Source organism: Otolemur garnettii, unplaced genomic scaffold (assembly GCF_000181295.1).
Source record: "Otolemur garnettii isolate 467f Iridium unplaced genomic scaffold, OtoGar3 scaffold00182, whole genome shotgun sequence".
Classification (NCBI taxonomy): Eukaryota; Metazoa; Chordata; class Mammalia; order Primates; family Galagidae; genus Otolemur; species Otolemur garnettii.
The window spans coordinates 2,522,190-2,539,875 of NW_003852577.1; the positions used below are offsets into that span (position 1 = coordinate 2,522,190).

Below are 17,686 nucleotides of genomic sequence, written 5' to 3' on the forward strand. Positions count from 1 at the left end.
GGACCAGGCTCCTCTGCTGTCTGTGCAGGGCTATGGGGAAGCCACTTACAGGCACGGCTCCCTACAAGCACCCTCTGCCAGCTCCTGATAACTGTGTACGTGGTTGCTCTGGAACCACTGCTGTCAGTGCTTCTGCTGTTCCTCAGAATGGTCCAGGTGATGTAAAAAAGGAAGATAGAAAAATCATCCTAGGTCAGAGGAGACCGAGGAGCTGTGACCTGTGCATGCAGGGGCCAGTTCCTGGGCGGGATCCCAGAACAGGTAAGGAAAGGTTAGGAAAAAAACAGGCAGCATCTTGATAATAAATCAGTAGTCCTTATTACTTAATTACTGAGTTAATAACCTTGGATAATATTTAACTTTGGCCAACTGCAGTGGTTCAATGCAGGAGGACCCAGGGGAAGACCCAGGCAGGAGGATCCCTTGAGCTCAGGAGTTTAAGACCAGCCTGAGCAAGGGCAGGAAAAAAACAGAAAAATAAATTGGGCAGGCGCAAAATGGTGGTGGGCACCTGTAGTCTCAGCTACTTGGGAGGAGGCTGAGGCAGGAGGATGGCTTGAGCCCAGGAGTTTGAGGTTGCTGTGAGCTATGATACCACTGCACTCTAGCCTGGGCAACAGAATGAGACTCTGTCCCTAATTTTTTTTATTTTTTATTTTTTTTGCAGTTTTTAGCCAGGGCTGGGTTTGAACCCACCACCTCTGACATATGGGGCCAGTGCCCTACTCCTTTGAGCCACAGGCACCTGTCCCTAATTTTAAAAAAATCAGCTTTATTATTTAGTGACCAATGTTAAATTTCTTATTTTTGACAAATGTGCCTTGATTGGGGAAAATGTTAGCATTATATTAAGGAGAGCTGGGGGAAGAGTATCTCTATAGTATCTTTTCAATTTTTCTGTTACTCTAAAATCATTCCTAAATTAAAAGTTCATTGTTAAAAAAATGGAAGCAGCTATTATTCCTTGTTTGAAAGTACAGAGACAGGACCATGTACAGAGGTGGGGATGCACTCACCCCACAGGGATATAGCAGAAGGTGGGGCTGGGGTGTCCCATCTGCGAACATCCTGGGAGCTATGCAGGGATGACTATAACAGATATGTCATATCTTGATGAGCTTTCAAAGTTGTAATTAACAGAAAACTGGGTCAGGAGGTCTGGGCTGGAGGGCCTCAGGGGCTTATCTGGGAACCTGACCTGGAGTCCCCATGGCCTCAGAGAGGCCTGAGCCAAACCACCAGGCCAGCTGCAGTTTCTGGTAGGAGGTCAAGGAGGAATCATGTCGAGCAAAGAACACCTGTGGCCCTGAACTCCCTGGCCAATCTTAGGAACATCAAAGAAGCCAGAGAAATGGGGCAGAGATGGGGGGGTCGGGGGAAGAGGCCAAGGCCATGTGGGGCTTGCGTACTTTTGAGAACCTTGGCTTTGCCCTGGGTAAGATAGGAGGGTTGGGGGGCAGGGGACACAGTCTGACTCCAGGTTGGCAGGACCCCTCCCACAGCCACGTGGTAGAACTGGTTGGAATCCAGATGCCAAGCAGGGGCTGGGAGTGGCTGGAAGCAGGCAGGCAGGTGGTGAGCAGTGGACAGGTGACTCTGGGCCTATTTTGACATAAAGCCAACAGGCTTACTGGTGGACAGGTTGACAGAGAGAGAAAGGGTACGGGCTGTGGAAGTCCATTTGTGATGCTATCCCAGAATTCTGAGATTGGGTAATTTATCCAGAACAGAAACCTAGTACTCATATTCTGGAGATGGGCAGGTCCAAGATCAAGCCCTGGCACCTAGTGTGGGTCCTCACACGACAGAGCAGAGTGAGAGAGCCCACTCCCGACAGCCTTTACCCACTCTTGGGAGGGCCTCCCTTAAGACCCTGCCTCACAACACATCACACTGGGAAGAAGGCTTCCAAAACGTGGACTCTGGGGACACATTCAGACCACAGCAGGGCTGGGCAACCAGGAGAACAGTGCTGTCTGTCCTGAGAATAGGACGCCGAGGCCTGCTGAAAGCCGGAGGAGACACTACAGGCTGCCAGAGAGGCCCAGGCTGCAGACAGGAGTGCTGGCACCCTCACCTCATGGGCAGGTGTGTTAATCAGGTTCTCCAGAGGAACAGAACCAGTGGAGGCAGGGGGTTGAGAGACAGAGACAGACAGATTTAAGGAATTGGCTCACAGGATTTCATGTCTGAAATCTGCAGGACCAGCTGGAAACTCAAGGAAGAGCTGATTTGCATCAGAAGTCCACCGTGTTTTGGAAGCGGCATTCTTTCTCTGGGGGATCTCAGGCCTTTTCTCTTAAGTTTAATTGACTGGCGGAGGCCCACCCCCATCATGGGGCAGTCTGCTTTACCCACAGTTAATCTCACCTAAGAAATGCCTTTGCAGAGCTGTGTAGACCCATGCTTAACCCAGTATCACACAGGAGGGTCGAACTGTCAGATTCTGGTGTGCTGGGGCCACCTCAGCCTCTTCAGTTCCTTCCTTGGATCTCAGTGCAGGCTCCAGGTGCTCTGGAACCCAATGGGCCCTCCTACAACTTGGCAGAACACAGCACCATAAAAGTCAGATGGTGGTGTTTTCCCTCATCCTGCCTTAGCTCTGGTCTGACCTGCCCAGGGTGAGCGCCCCACTGACCGTGGAGTTTTTGTGCTTTTGTCTTGAGGTATCTCCTTAGCCATGCTCTTTTTTTTCCAAATTAATATGAGGGTACAAATGTTTAGGTTTTGTTGTTTTCAATTCTAAGGTAAAGTTCAAATTGTTGTTGAGCCCTTCACCCAGGTGTGGTGCTAAACTAGACCTGCTTTTTTTGTTTGTTTGTTTGCAGTTTTTGGCCAGGGTTGGGTTTGAACCCGCCACCTCCGGCATATGGGACCAGGGCTCTACTCCTTGAGCCACAGGCGCCACCCTAGACCTGCTCTTTTTATCCGCCCCTAAGAAGAGTGCCGTCTTATCCCCTCAACCAGTGTGGATGCTTTCTCCTAAAGGACAGTGATGACAGGAATACCCCCTGGGGCAGCTCTTCCTCAGGCTGAGGTGAGCTGCCCTTGTCAGCTGTGGGTTTTGCCCAGGATAAGCCCACATGATAGGACCACCCACAGGGTGTGGGGACTACCACCTCCTCCTCTCCTGAGATACACAGTCTTATCTTCACATGGGATGAGCTCTAGGTCCTCATCATACCCCACAGGGCGGCAGGGGCCACAGAAGGACTACAACAGCGTCTTTAATACCATGCTCAGCCCATTCCAGCACCTACATCTGAGTCCTGGCACAGAATTCATTCAACAAATATTTAGCAACTTCCTCTTGTATGCCAGGCCTGCATTAGGGGCTGGGAATAAAATAATCACGAGAACAGCACAACCCTATCAGGGCCTCATGACTCCCTTGAGCTTTCCTGCCAGACTGGGCCCCAGAAAACCCCCAACTGCCAGGGGTCTGTTTCTCTGAGCTTCTGGAATTGAGGGGGCTGCAGCGCCTGGCTGGGAACTAACATGTCCCTACGGCAGCCTTCCATCAACAGGACTTGGCGAGTTCACCCCAGCCCTCACCACCCTTCCCAGCCTCCCCATGGGCCTGAGCTCCTGTTGCCTGCTGTGGCAGCTGGCATAAAAACACCCTTCCTTGGCTTCTTGCTTTCCCTGTGTCACCTCCCCACCCCTCGCCTGCAATTCCCAGAGGACTTAATCTCTATTGCAGCATCTATCCGCGGGGCCCAAGACAAAAGAGGCCTGGCCCTCAAAGCACTTTGCTAAGACAGATAATGAGCAAGTAAAGATAAATATGACACATTAGACCCTCTGTAAGTTGGCCACTCAAGGGTCTGTAACAAACTGGTCAACTTACAGAGGTGGTCAACATAGGAACTAGGCCTATACTGATAAGTACGTGTGGTGCATATCTGGTTTATAAAAAGTAGGTCAGTTTAAGGAGGTGGTTAGTGTACAGAGAGGGTCAGCTATAGAGACTGTACTGTTCATAGTTTTATTTTTATTTTTATTTCTTTTGTTGTTGTTGTTTATAATTTTAAATTGTGGTCAGGGCTCTAGAGTAGTAGTAGCTGGGGGCCTTGGTTCCAGAACCTTCTGTACATACCAAAATCTGAACATACTCAAGTTCCTGATGTAAAATAACCCATATCCTCTAGTGCCCTTTAAATCATCTCTAGATCACTTCTAATTCCCAATATGGTGTAAATGCTGTGTAAATAGTTGTTATAATCATATTGTTTAGGCAATAATGACAAGAAAAAACATATGTACATGTTCAGTGCAGATATAATCTTGTTCTGAATATTTTTAATTCTTGGTTGGTGGAATCCATGGCCAACTGTGTTATATAGGAGAGGACAGGTAGAGAGGAATATCTTGAATGTGTTAGGTGAGGAGTAAACTACTTTTAGAATGCAAGGTAGGAAAGGTCACTCAGAGGAAGTGACATTTGAACATAGACTTGGAGGATGAGGTAATGGAAAAACATTCTAGACAAAGAGAAGAGCATATGCCAAGGTCCTGGGGCATGAAGAAGGTTGGCATATCCCACAAACAAGAAACAGCTCAATATCTCAGCATGGTGTGGTGAGCAGCAGGAGTGGTGACATGAAGCTGAGGGCCTTAGTTGCCTAACCCATCCCCACCTGGCAGGCATGACAAAGAGCTTTCCCTTTATTCTGAAGACAATTGGGGCTTCCAGCAATGATGGGGTAGATTATTTCAGACATTCCTCCTGCTGAGAACAATAGAAAAATTGAACATAATTCAAAATTGAAAAATGACATCTGTTTGAAGGTATCAGAGAACTATCAAGGTAGCAAAGAGTTAGAGGAATTATGGAACAAGACCCAGAGGAGGACAGACATGCAGAGAGTGCCTGTGCCAGCCACCCTCCCTGTGCGTGGCTACTGACTTGAGAGGCTGAGACCCTGAGTAAAACTTTCTTCAGGCTCATGGAGCTTGGAAGGAGGAGCGGACAAATCTTGGTTTAGAGACCACTGAGGAGAAGCCTGCTATGTGAGTGTCCTTCACAGCTGCTCCTCTAGAATAAGGTGCATAAGAAATAGGCCAGCCCTCATGGGGCCAGATCTCAGCTTCTCATTGAATTAAAGTGACCTGGGTCTGCTAGTCTTCCCAACCTGCCTGCCACCAGAAGCAAATGTAAGGAGGAAGATAACAGCAAATTATTTCTATATTCTTTTATACTTAATATCCAGGATTACAAGAGTGTAAGACTTGGCTAAAAATCAGGGGGGAAAACAAAAAACAGTAAAAATCAGGGGGATCCAGATCATGGAGTTATCAGACCTGGATTTGGAAATAGCTATGATTAAACTTTCAGTGAATTAAAAGAGAATATGAAAAAGTTTGTCAGTGAATGAGAATCTACAAAAGAGAATCAAAAACTAAGCATACTGTCACCACGTCACCCAGCCATGCCCCTTGGTATTCACCCAAATGAACTGAACACGTGTATCCACATGAAACCTGCACACCAATGTAGCTGCTTTATTCATAACTGCCAAAGCTTAGGAGCAACCAAGACGTCCTTCAGTAGCACACAGACAAATACACTGCCGCGCCTCTAGACCACAGAGCATTACTCAGTGCTAAAAACACACGGGCTATCAACCCATGAAGACAGGGAGGAACTTTAAAGACATATTACTAAGTGAAAGAAGCCAGCCTGAAAAGGCCACAAACTGTATGATTCCAACTCTAGTACATTCTGGAAAAGGCAAAACTATAGAAGCAGTACAAAGACTAGTGGTTGCCAGAAGTCAGAGAGGAGGGACAGATGAACAGGCAGAGCACAGAGGGTTTTAGGGCAGCACGACTGCTGTGTGATACTACAGTAGTGAAGACCTGTCACTATACATCTGTCCAAACCCGTACGATGTGTAATAAAACCGAGAGTAAATTATGGACTTGGGTGACAATTATGTGTCAATGTAGGCTCACTGTAATGACAAATGTACCTCTCTGGAGCAGGGTGCTAATAGTGGGAGGCTGTGCATGGGAGGGGGTGGGAGAAATAAAGGGGTGTGTGGAATTCTCTGTACCTTCACTCTATATTCCTGTGAACTTAAAACTACTCTAAAAAATAAAGTACATTATATTTTTAAAAAAAGAAAAGGAAAATACTGGAAGAAAATAAACTAAAAGAGGGACTAAGAAAAACAATGGAAATTGTAGACCTGAAAAATTCAGTAACTGAAGTTAAGAGCTCAAAAGATGGCTGGGCACAGTAGTTCATGTCTATAATCCCAGCACTTTGCAAGACTGAGGCAGGAAGATCAGTTGAGGTCTGGAGTTTGAGACCAGCTTGGGCAATATAGCAAGACCTTGTCTCTAAAAAAAAAATTTTTTTTTATTAGCTGGATATTGTGGGCCACGTGTGGCTGCAGTCCCAACTACTTAGAAGGCTGAGGCAGGTGCATCACTTGAGCCAGGAAATGGAGCCTGCAATGAGCTATGATCATGCCACCACACTCTAGCCTGGTGTAAGAGTAAAACCATATTCCTAAAACAAAAACACTATAAAAAACTCAAAAGATAAGTTTAATAACTGATTAGATACAGGTAAAGAGAGATGTAAAGAACTGAAAGACAGGCCAGAAGAAAATATCCAGGCTAAAGAATGGAGAGAGAAAAGAGCATAAGAGACACATGGGATGTGGGATAAGAGGTCTCACATACATATAACTGGAGTCCCAGAGAAGAAGCACAAGAAAGCGTTGAGGAGCAGTAATGGTTTAAGAGATGATAACTAAGAATATTTTTAAGTAGGCTTGGCACCTGTAGCTCAAGTGGTTAGGGTGCCGCCACATACACCATACTGGCAAGTTTGAATCCAGTCCAGGCCTGCCAAACAATAATGGCCTGCCAACCAAAAAACAGCCAGGTGTTGGGGGTGAGGGAGGGGGAGACACCTGTAGTCCCAGCTACTTGGGAGGCTGAGGCAAGAGAATCACTTAAGCCCAAGTGTTTGAGGTTGCTGTGAGCTGTGACACCATGGCACTCTACTGAGGGCAACATAGTGAGACTCTGTCTCAAAAAAAAACCTTTTTTTTAAGTAAATGGAAGACATTGAGCCATAGATTTAGGAAGGACTGTAAACTCTTAGGAAAAATGTGAAGCAATCACACACAGACAGGCACAGTACATTACTGGAAACCAAAGACAAGGAAAAAAATCTTAGAAATAGGCAGAGAAAAAAATATAAGGGCAATGACAGACATTTGAGGGTTAGTTTTTAGTAAGGGCTGACATGTGTATGATTTCCATTTCAAAAAGATCACCTGTACCTGCTGGGGGAGACTGGGTAGTAGTGGGAGACCAGTTAGAGGCTAATTAGAGAGATGACAGTGGGTACAGCAGAAGTGACAGGAGAGGAGATGGGAGGGAAATAGACACATTCAAAATGGTCTGTGTTTTGGAAGGTAGAACTGTCAAGCTGGTCATAAGATAATATGTGGGGATGGAGAAAGGAAGGAATCAAGGATCATGCCCAGATTTCTGGTTTGAGTGATTTAGCACAGTAAACAGTCATGTCACTTACTGAAATGGGAAAGACTGAGGACGGAGGTGATTGTGGATATGTTGTGTGCAGGAGGCAATCCACTCTCTCTGAGCCACGTTATGCTCAGCTCACATTTGCACCCACCTCACAGTTTTATTAGGATGGTTGGCTATTATTATTATAGATACCAACTCAAAATGTAACGTCGGTGGTTCAGGGTAGCCACTAGAGGTAGGATCTCACTGCTCTTATCCTGGGGCTCTTGTCCTTTGCCAGTTTGAGTTCAGAGCTGAAGCAATCAGGCCAGCCTGGCTACCTGGTTTAGGGACCCCAGAGCTGGCTTAGCCTGTGTCAGAACTAAGTCCCCATTTATCACAAAAAGAGGGAAAATAGATGAGCCTTCAATAGTAACAGACTAAGCAACAGTAACAGATTAAGCAACACAAACGGTCTTAAATATGTTTTTCTTTTTTACTCAAAACTTTTAAAGTCTGCTTCTGCAACCTGAGAATTGCTAATCTGCCTGTTCTATCTGCATACACAGGAGGTTCACATTCCCTATCCTCCCTGAAGGAAAGTTTTCCTGAAGACAGGCTGCACCAGAAACTGTTCATTGTTTTTGTCAAGCAGGGCACTGACTGACCCAGTCTGATTCAGACATTTCTGGAGGGCCAGACTCTTGGGGAGCCCAAGGTGATAGATATTTCACCCATTCCTGGCCCTCTTCCCTCTGGCCTTTCTTTCCCCTCCACCAACATGTTAAAGCCACTATTCTAACTGCACCAAAGCCCTGCAGCCCTTCCCCTGAATCTCTGCAGACTTCTCCTCTGCAGAGGCTGCCAGAAGGCCACCACAGGTCACCCTCAGCATTTCTGGGCCTGCCTCTCTCGGTCCCACAGAGAATAGAGCTACAGGACAGAACATCCTGTACAGAGTGTCTGCACCTTTGTTGTCCGGTCCACTGCCATAACCTCATGGACTGTGAGCTCCACCAGTGCAAGAGCTGTGACCCCAGCACCCCTGCACACCGCAGGTGCTCAATTAATGTTCACAAACAACTCTGCTTTGGCTGTCCCCTCTGAGAGGGTTGGGGTTCCTGGGGTGGAGACCAGTAGGATGGCAGGAGCATGGGCTCTTATCTGAGGCCTGAGAAAGTCAGTTCTATCCCTGGCTGCTCGGTGCTCAGCAGAAAGGGCCCACGCTCTGCCGCAGGTGTCTGCGGGAGCCCAGCTTGGCCCCACATCCCAGGCTGCGGGCAAAGCAGCCGGTGTCTTCCAGCCTTGACCCCCCTATCTGTAAAAAGGGTCATGGCAGCTGCTGCTTATTTTGAGGATACAGTAATTTAAAAATCAGGCTCAAGCCTGGCACATGGACGTGGTCATCCCACCATGCGGCTTATTAGTAGCCTCACGCCTGCCGCACTCTCACGCACATCACCGTGTCTCCTTAAGTGCGCGTTGGCGGCTGCTCCCGTCGGGCTCTCAGCCCTTAGAGCACTGGTTCTCAACCTATGGGTCGCGACCCCTTCTTAACAATGAAAATACATTGTGCATTAGGAAGGTTGAGAACCACTGCGTTAGAAGCCTCAGCGGCGCTTGGCCCTGGCCCTGCTTCCTCCCATCCTTGGAGCTGTCTGGAGGGTGCCAGTCGCACCCAGGCGCAGCTCCACGTGCACGGTGACATCAGGATCACCGCCCTGGCCCCTAGTCTGGAAAGCTGACAGCCACTGCGCACACAGGAGCCGCCAGCTCAGTCCCAGCAGAGGTTGAGTGCCGCTGGAAATGAACCCGATCGAGGTGGTAGGGGGTGGCCGGGGTGGGGGCTCTGGCCAGGTGGCCTCTGTGAAAAGGCGAGGCTGGAACTGGGACTCAGTGGTGCAAAGAGCCAGCGTGGAGCGGTTGGGAAGCCCGAGCCACACGACCTGGGCTTGGAGCTGCGAGAAGCGCAGGGGAGGGGAAGGAGAGCAGGAAGGCGGAGCCGGGCCTGGGCCGGCCAGGGGTGAGGAAAGAGAGCAGGGTGGCGGGGCCGGGCGGGGCCAGGTGGGAGGGGCCTTCCAGACACTGCTCTGGGCCTTTGAGCATCTCCCCCAGGACATCTGTGAATCACTGGGCTGTGGCCAGGAGAGCTCGCTGAGTCATGACGGCCGCCAGCCCCCCATCTTCTCACGAAGGACCCGGTTCATTGATTCTCCTTCCTCGGACAGGTCCCCTTCACCCAGCAGAGTCCAAAGGAATCAAAAGTTGTTTGTCTGTTTTTTAATTCGTTTTTTATGATTCATTCTGAATCATTCATTTATTTATTCTATTGTGAGCTGAATGCTTTTCTGGGCTCTGGGGTCAAGGCTGCCTCAGCTCTCCCGACGGTCCATCACAAGGGCAGGAGGGACCTGACAGCCGAAAGTCTCACCCACCTAGGAGCAGCCTCTGTAACAGAGCTCCCATGACACTGAGGAAGTCTGTCAATCTTTGTCAATGTCATGTGTACAATAGAGAACTTTAACAAGAGAGAGATTCTCTTCCCCCCCCCCCCAGTGTAAGATCTAAAAGTTTCTTGGATGTTCTGTCCTGTAGCTCCATTCCCTACCCAAACCACCCAACCTGGCTAAAACCAAACCTGTAAGAGATTAAGAGATCACCAACCTACCTTTTCTTCTTGAGCTGTAGGTGAGAACAAGTCATCCCTCGGTAGGATGAAGGACCAGATATCAAAATCCACAGACCCTTAAGTCTCTCAATAAACTGATGCAGTATTTACTTACATATAGCATATACACACCCTCCTGTATATTTTAAATGGTCTCTAGATTACTTCTAACGTAATATGGTGTAAATGCTGTATAAATAGCTGCTATACTGCATTGTTCTTATTGTTTTATTTATTTTTTGAGACAGAGTCTCACTATGTCGCCCTGGGTAGAGTGCCCTGGCGTCACAGCTCACAGCAACCTCAAACTCATGGACTTAAGCAATCCTCTTACCTCAGCCTCCCGAGAAGCTGGGACTACAGGTGCCTGGCTACAGCACCTGGCTATTTTGTTGTTGTCATTGTTGTTTAGCAGGCCCAGGCTGGTTCAAACCCTCCAGCCCCGGTGTATGTGGCCAGCACCCTAACCACTGAGATATGGGCACCGAGCCTATTTTTTTTTCCCCAAATATTTTCTACCTGTGGTTGGTTGAATCCCCAGGTGCAGAACTGCAGGTATGGAGGGCTGACTGTATTTTGAACTGCCTTCTCTATCTCCTGACCCAGAAACCTGGGCCAGTGCACTGGGAACTATTTTCAAGGCTTTTTGGTTAACAAATAGTTTCTCTGCTCATAGTCGTGGGGACCAGGGAGGGAGGGGGCAGAAAAAACAGAAACTAGCTTCTTCTTTCAGGGACAAGTTGTCCTTCTTTTTCTCTGGGCACTATCTAGGCATCTGGGAGGAGAATATAGAAGAAATACTGTATAGAGGGAAGGGTTTGGGCTCTGGAGGGAGATCATTTACCAGTGCTATGACCTTAGGCAAGTCACTGTACCTCTCTGACCCTCAGTCTCCTCTTCAGCAAAATAGGAATACTAATAAACAAATTCCTGAAAGGACGAAAAAAGGCAGGGAAAGTGCCTGGCAACCAACACAAGTAAACTGAGAAACAAGTGGCAACCATTATTATTTATTCAAAGGTAAGGACATTGTAAATTAAGAATAGTTATACTCCCTCCATGACAACCACCTGACTGTGCTGCCTTGGGGTGAGTGCTTCAGAGGAAAGACCGAGTGTTCACAAGCAGCTCAGACGTGTGGGGCAGGAGACAGTGAAGGCAGTTCAAAGCAGTTCACATCCCATCCCTGCCAGTGGCTAACAGACGTCTGAACACAGCAATGAGAATAATTGGGAAACATGAATTGAAACAAGACACCATTTCTTGTTTGGCACAAAATTAATAGTCTGATACTATCCTGTGTAGATGAAGATATGGAGACAGGTAAAGCCACATGTGGTTAGTGGGAATAACATTAGTGTGGTCAATTGGGCATTTCCTAGTGCCCACCTTGCAGGTATGATATGTATTCCAGCCAAGGACACCAGAGTGATCAAGAGAAAGGTTGTCCTGTCTGTCAAGGTCCAGCATGTTCACAATGTGCTAGAGCATCACCCACATGTGGCACTAACTGCAAAGACAGTGGTTTGCTATGGGACACCAAGCTGCCATCATATGCCTCCAAGAGCTCTCTGTAGACAAAGGGACATGTTAAGCAATACCAGGAAGAAATAGCCAGAGAGATCCAGCTGTGGGACATTCCATAACACATAAGAAGTCTCTCCATAAGTCAACATCAGACAGAAGGAAAGAAAAGAAGGCAAAAGAGAGAAAAAGGAAGGGGACTACTCTAGATGCAAAAGGACCAAAGAGCCAAATGCAATGAATATGTGCCTTGGGTCAGAGTCTGATTCAAAAGAAGCAGCCATGAAAAACTTCTTAGAATCACTGGGGACATTTACATATGGCCGAGAGAGCAGAAGATCTTAGCCAACATAGGTGTGATCACAACAGCCTGTGCAAGAGAGTGTCCATTGTTTTAGAAAGTATATACTGAAGCCTCTGGGAATGAACAGTCATGATGTCTGCAAGTTGCTGGTTGGAGTCTCAGCAAGAAGGTAGAGACAGAGGTGGGAGATGGCACATAGATACCAATAATGTGATGAGCTGTCGGACCTAGGTGGAGGGCCCAAGAGTCTTCACTATACTTTTAACCTTTCTCTAAGTCTTTAATTTTTCACAAAGAAATTAAGAGGGGAATTTTTTTAAAATAAGAAAAGAAATTAGATCTCACAAAAGGTTGTGGATTCATTTTTTAAAACCCTACTGTTTGCTTTTTTGGGTTTTGCTAAAATAATGGTATCTAGATTTCTGAGAAATTAACATAAACGCATGGGAAATTAAGCACATCTGAGTTGTCTATGTAAATTGCAGTGATGAAAATGAGGGCTTTCTCTGCATTTCTAAGAAACATCCTCTTTTGGCTACTCTTGCTTTTGTCTCACCTCTATAACTGTCTCAGTAGAAGGTTCAATAGCCACTCAAAGGAGCTCAAAGGACTGAAATAGCAAGAGTGGGCCTGCACCCTTAGGGTCAAAATACCACCCACGCACTTGTGCTCCGGCAGAGTGGGACAATCTCCCTGGGAAATACTGAGCAATTTGACAATCAATATCCCTTTGAGTAAGCAGTGCCACTTAAGGAACTCATCCCTTCAGTGAGAGGAGAAGGTGAGGCCATCTGGCGTGCCGGTGAAGTGTTCAGAGCAGCGCCACACACAGTAAGTGCTTCAGAAATTCTCCTCTCCTTATTGTTCCTAGTGAGCATTTTAAGAGCTCATTAAAAATATAAGAACTGATAGACAGGGCTTATTAAATCAAGAAATGGCAAAATATATAATACATAAACAGTGTACAAGCCAGCAATTGTTTAAAAAAAGGTGTGGGGAGGAATGAAGGGTGAGGGGAAATGTCCCCTCTGGTGACACTGGTGGAAGTGCCTGGACTTTGCTGAGGTCTGTGAAAACAGGAGCCTCTAACAGGTGCTGACTTCAGGAGGGAAACTGTGGTCTGGGGTATATCTAAATGGGAGAAGTCGTCACTGCTCAGTATCTCCCTTTTACACTATTTGAATTTTTTCTTTACCATGTATGCATTTTAGCCTTTAATGTAGTTAGACTGAGGAGTTAAAATATATAATTAGGGCGGTGCCTGTGGCTCAAAGGAGTAGAGCTCCAGCCCCATATTCCAGAGGTGGTGGGTTCAAACCCAGCCCTGGCCAAAAACTACAAAAAATAAAATAAAAATAAAAACTTAATTTAAAAAAATACATATAATTAAAGAGTTAAAATGCACACATGCTTAAGAGCCAGCTGAAGAGCCCTGAAATATAAAAGATATCTGTAGTCTGGGTTCCAAAGTTCTTCTATCACCTTGACCAGGGAGCTTAAAATTAAAATCGCATGTCCCTCTGGGAGACAGCTCAGAAACGGCTGGGCCAGAATGAGGTTTAGAAAGTTCAGAATGAGGTTCAGAAACCTCCAGCACCTTTTCTGAGATGACCAAATGTGAAAGAGTAATCTGTTTTCATGGGTTGTGAAATAATCCCACACGAAGTTCAGGAACAGGCAAAGCCTCTTCGACATAGAACAGAACACTGGCCCTCTGGGTGGGGGTGCGCGCACTGCCTGGGGTGGGTGAGGGGCCTCCCTGTGCTGCCAGCACTCTGAGTCTCCATCTGGACTCTGGTTGCCTGGCTGTGCAAACTATAAACATTTACTGAACTTCCTATTTAAAATGTGTGCACTTCATTGCATGTAAATTATACTTCTAATGGAAGAAAATAGAAAGCAAATGAAATCCATTATCTGTAAACTGTATTTGAGAAAAGCTGTGATCAGCAGTGAGACCAACATAAGGAACCCTACCATCCAATTTCCAGCCATCCCAGAAATCAAGCTCAATTTTATTTTTCATTTCATGAGTAACATATGCTGGGTTTAAAATTCCACAGTAGTTGGGGCGTGGGGCTCACACCTGTAATCCTAGCACTCTGGCAGGCTGAAGCCGATGGATTGCTTGAGCTCAGGAGTTCCAGACTGAGCAAGAGCAAAACCCTGCCTTTAAAACACTAGCTGGGCATTATGGTGAGCACCTATAGTACCAGCTACTTGGGAGGCTGAGGCGAGAGGATCACTTGAGCCCAAGAGCTTGAAGTTGCTATGAGCTATGACACCACGGCAGTCTCCCCAAGGCAACTGAGACTCTGTCTCAAAAAAATAAATAAATAAAACTCCACAATACTGCACATTGATCAAGATGATGTGTGTGGCTTCAGAGAGCAACAACCAGCCCAATGGGTCCATTTCTAAAAGGCACAGTCTGCTCAACAGACAGAGCTGAGCTTTCTAACCCTCAGGGCTGACCCCCCCAGGAAGCCAGCTGCTCTGTGAGACCCCTGACCCTGGAGGTATGCAAGCAGAGGGCACAGTGAGACCCCACGGTGACTGCGGTGACTGCGGGCTTTCCTGTTCAGTAGGCAGAAAGTTACTGGCAATGCAACTATTTGTCATCTCTCCTTAGAAAACTGCCCTCCCAGAGCCCACCTGTGGTTTTGTTACTTTTCACTGACACAAAGGGAGAAGTGGTTACTTTTCACTGTCTCCCTTTTGCACTGTTTGAATTTTTTCTTTACCACATGTGCATTTTAACCGTTAATATAATTAGATTGAAGAGTTAAAATATATAATTTATATCACATCAGCTAAATTTTAAGTAATGAAAATCTCCAAGTAAAAATTAAATTGTTACAAATAGGGCTGAAGTTCTCTTTGACCCACACCCAAACTGATCCCTTTTGCCACCTTCAGGGAGTCATGTCATATTGTGTCACATTTCTCATGTATGACATCTGTGTGTGTGTGTGTGTGTGTGTGTGTGAGATTTGTTGGTTTTGTTTCACTAAAAGACATCACACTGGTGATATGTATGTTATCAACACTGGTTACCATGTTGTAACTTGTTTTTTCCACTTGATGATCTATCCCCACAAGCTTCTAGAGTGTATTCTAACTGTGGCTATGACTTATGCATGCTGTTTACTCAGACATCTCTGCTGGACAGGCACCTCCACTGTCTGCACACTAGGCTTCAGTGACGTCTGCTGGTGGCTGTGCATTTTGTATTGTAATAGGTACTGGAAAGTTGCCCTCCCTCCAACAGGCTCAAGTCTGTGCTTCCCTCAATCACCTCCTGCACTTGATATTATCAAACTTTAAAATTTAGCCGACCTGACAGATGACAGATGATGGACCAATTTTCATTGTTAAACTGTATTTTTCTGATAACTGATGGGATAGAGCATTCTCTGCTTGCTGACCGTCTGTATTTCCTCTCCTGTCCTACCTCCACTGTCTGGCTATCACTGCTTCCTCAAGTGCCTTCCCCCTTTCTTTCACACCTGAGTCCTTCTCATCTTTCATAGGTTTCTTCCTCAGCACCTATAGCCTTTCTTTGGGTTTTAAATTTCTCACATTCCAGCTCTGGCTATTGCTGGACCTCCTATGCCCCAGGAGGTCTCAGAGGAGCTGGGAAGACACAGAAATGAAGTCACGATCCAGTGTAATAAGGCCTACAGTGACATCATTTATTGAGAACTTAACTATGTGCCAAGTACCTGCTGGGAGTATGTAACCGTGTTAGATCATTTCATCCTCACAACAGCCTCTAAGACCGGCAGTGTCAGTACATCATTTTCCAGAAGAGAAAATGGAGGCCCAGAGAAGTTAGGTAAATCACCACCAAAACCTCCTGTTGGTATGTGACAGAGCCCAGATTCAAACCCAGCCTGCCTGGCTTTGGTGCTCCGTCTCACCAGGGTTTTGACGGGTTTAAGACGAGGCCAAGGAAGCATAGAGCATGAGCAGCTGATTTGGGATGGGGCAATCAGAGACAGCTTCCCTGGAGGAGCTGATACCTCAGTAAAGCCTTGAAGGAGGAGCAGGAGGAGCTGACCATGCAATGAAACAAGACAAGGTGTCCAGGAAGAGGAAAGTGCCTGAGTGGGGCTGGGAGGTGGGAGAGTTCACTCAAAAGCAGCCTGGCCTGGGCTGTGTGCTGTGGGGCAGGACAGCAGGCCCAGGGATAGGCGCGGGCCAGACCCATAAGGGCCTGAGCTTCCCAAAGTTCATGCCTCAGGTCAAGCCCAAGCCAGGCCACTCTTGTTCTGTGCACCAGTGAGCCCAGGCCTCAGCCACCCCCAGGGCTCCTAGACCCAACATGCAGGCATGAGTTGGGAGGGATGCAGCTGATTTACATCCTACAGGTTGGGGGGAAAACCCAGGAAGTGCAGCCCAGTCACTAATCAAATCAAAGGCTAATAATACCTGTCCTGAGTAATGAAAGGCCTGGGCAGGAGCAGGCAAGTGGCTGGAGCCTGGCAGGTCAGAAGGAGCGGTGTGAGTAGTAGGGCAGGTGGGTTCGGGGTGGGCCCCATGGGGGTCCAGGGCCTCCCCAGCTCCTGCAAGGGCAGAGCCTGAGTCTGGGCGCCTTATCTGGGGGTGAGACTTGCGTTCTAGGAGAGGTGGCCTCAGGCTGAAGGGTCACTGCCCAGGCAGGAATTGCCTTCGTGACCATGCCACCCTGACCCCCATTTCCCATGCCACTCACACTGGGTCATTTTGAGGCTGATACCAAACATCCCACTGTTTGATTTGTAAATACCTCAGGATCTATCCCTATCGTTACCACTTCTGAAACTAATTCCCAAATATCATAATATCACTATTCAAACTCTCCTGACTGTTTTACCAATGTCTTTTTCAGTTGATTTGTTCAAATCAGGACCCCAGCATGGCCCTCAGGACACTTTCATACACTTTGATCTGTTAACAGCTCCCACCCTGCCTCTTTAGTTTTTTTCCTTGTTATTTATTTGTTGAAGAAACTGGGCCTGTGAGATTCGCTAGGGCAGGCTTCACAGGCTTTACGAAAGGCTTTCCGGTTCCTCAGGCTATAGATGGAACCCAGGAAGGGGCAGCCTAGGTCCAAGGCCCTCTGCTGTTCTGTCCCCAACCCCAGGCCAAGGTGCAACCATATTCCCAGACTTATACCCAGTTAAGGCCCCAAATACAAGAAGTTTCTGAGAGAGTTAGACAAGGCAGTGAGAGACACTACCCTGACACAGGATGAAATTGCCCAGAGCCCTGGGACCATGAATCAGGAACCAGACAGAGCTGGGAGCTGGGCTGCAAAACCGGCCCTGGCCAGGCAGTTGGGAGTTCCAGCTCCCACTGTTCACAGACTCACTCTGTGGCCTTGGACAAACCCTTTCTTCTCAGCAGCAAAATGAAGAAGACTGTCTATTCCACAAAATGTCCCTCAGAAACACAAAAGTGCTTTGAGCCTGCCAGACCTCCTCTTTAAGAGTCGTAAGCAGGCTCAGCACCTATGGCTCAAGCAGCTAAGGTGCCAGTCATATACACCTGAGCTGTCAGGTTTGAATCCAGCCCGGGCCAAACAACAATGAGGGCTGCAACCAAAAAATAGCCGGGCATTGTGGCCGGTGCCTGTAGTCTCAGCTACTTGGGAGGCAGAGGCAGAAGAATTGCTTGAGACCAGGAGTTGGAGTTTGCTGTGAGCTGTGATG

At 47.3% G+C, this 17,686-nt stretch overlaps 1 protein-coding gene across 1 annotated transcript in view; it reads left to right on the forward strand.

Annotated features, from left to right (window-relative positions):
• Positions 1-16,467: 16,467 nt before the first annotated feature.
• Positions 16,468-17,686, forward strand: part of TNFRSF13B (TNF receptor superfamily member 13B) — a 32,795-nt gene continuing 31,576 nt past the window's right edge. Inside the window, exon 1 of the mRNA XM_003800732.2 lies at positions 16,468-16,494. The gene's annotated coding sequence lies outside the window, so the exon portion shown is untranslated. The remainder of the gene's footprint in view (positions 16,495-17,686) is intronic.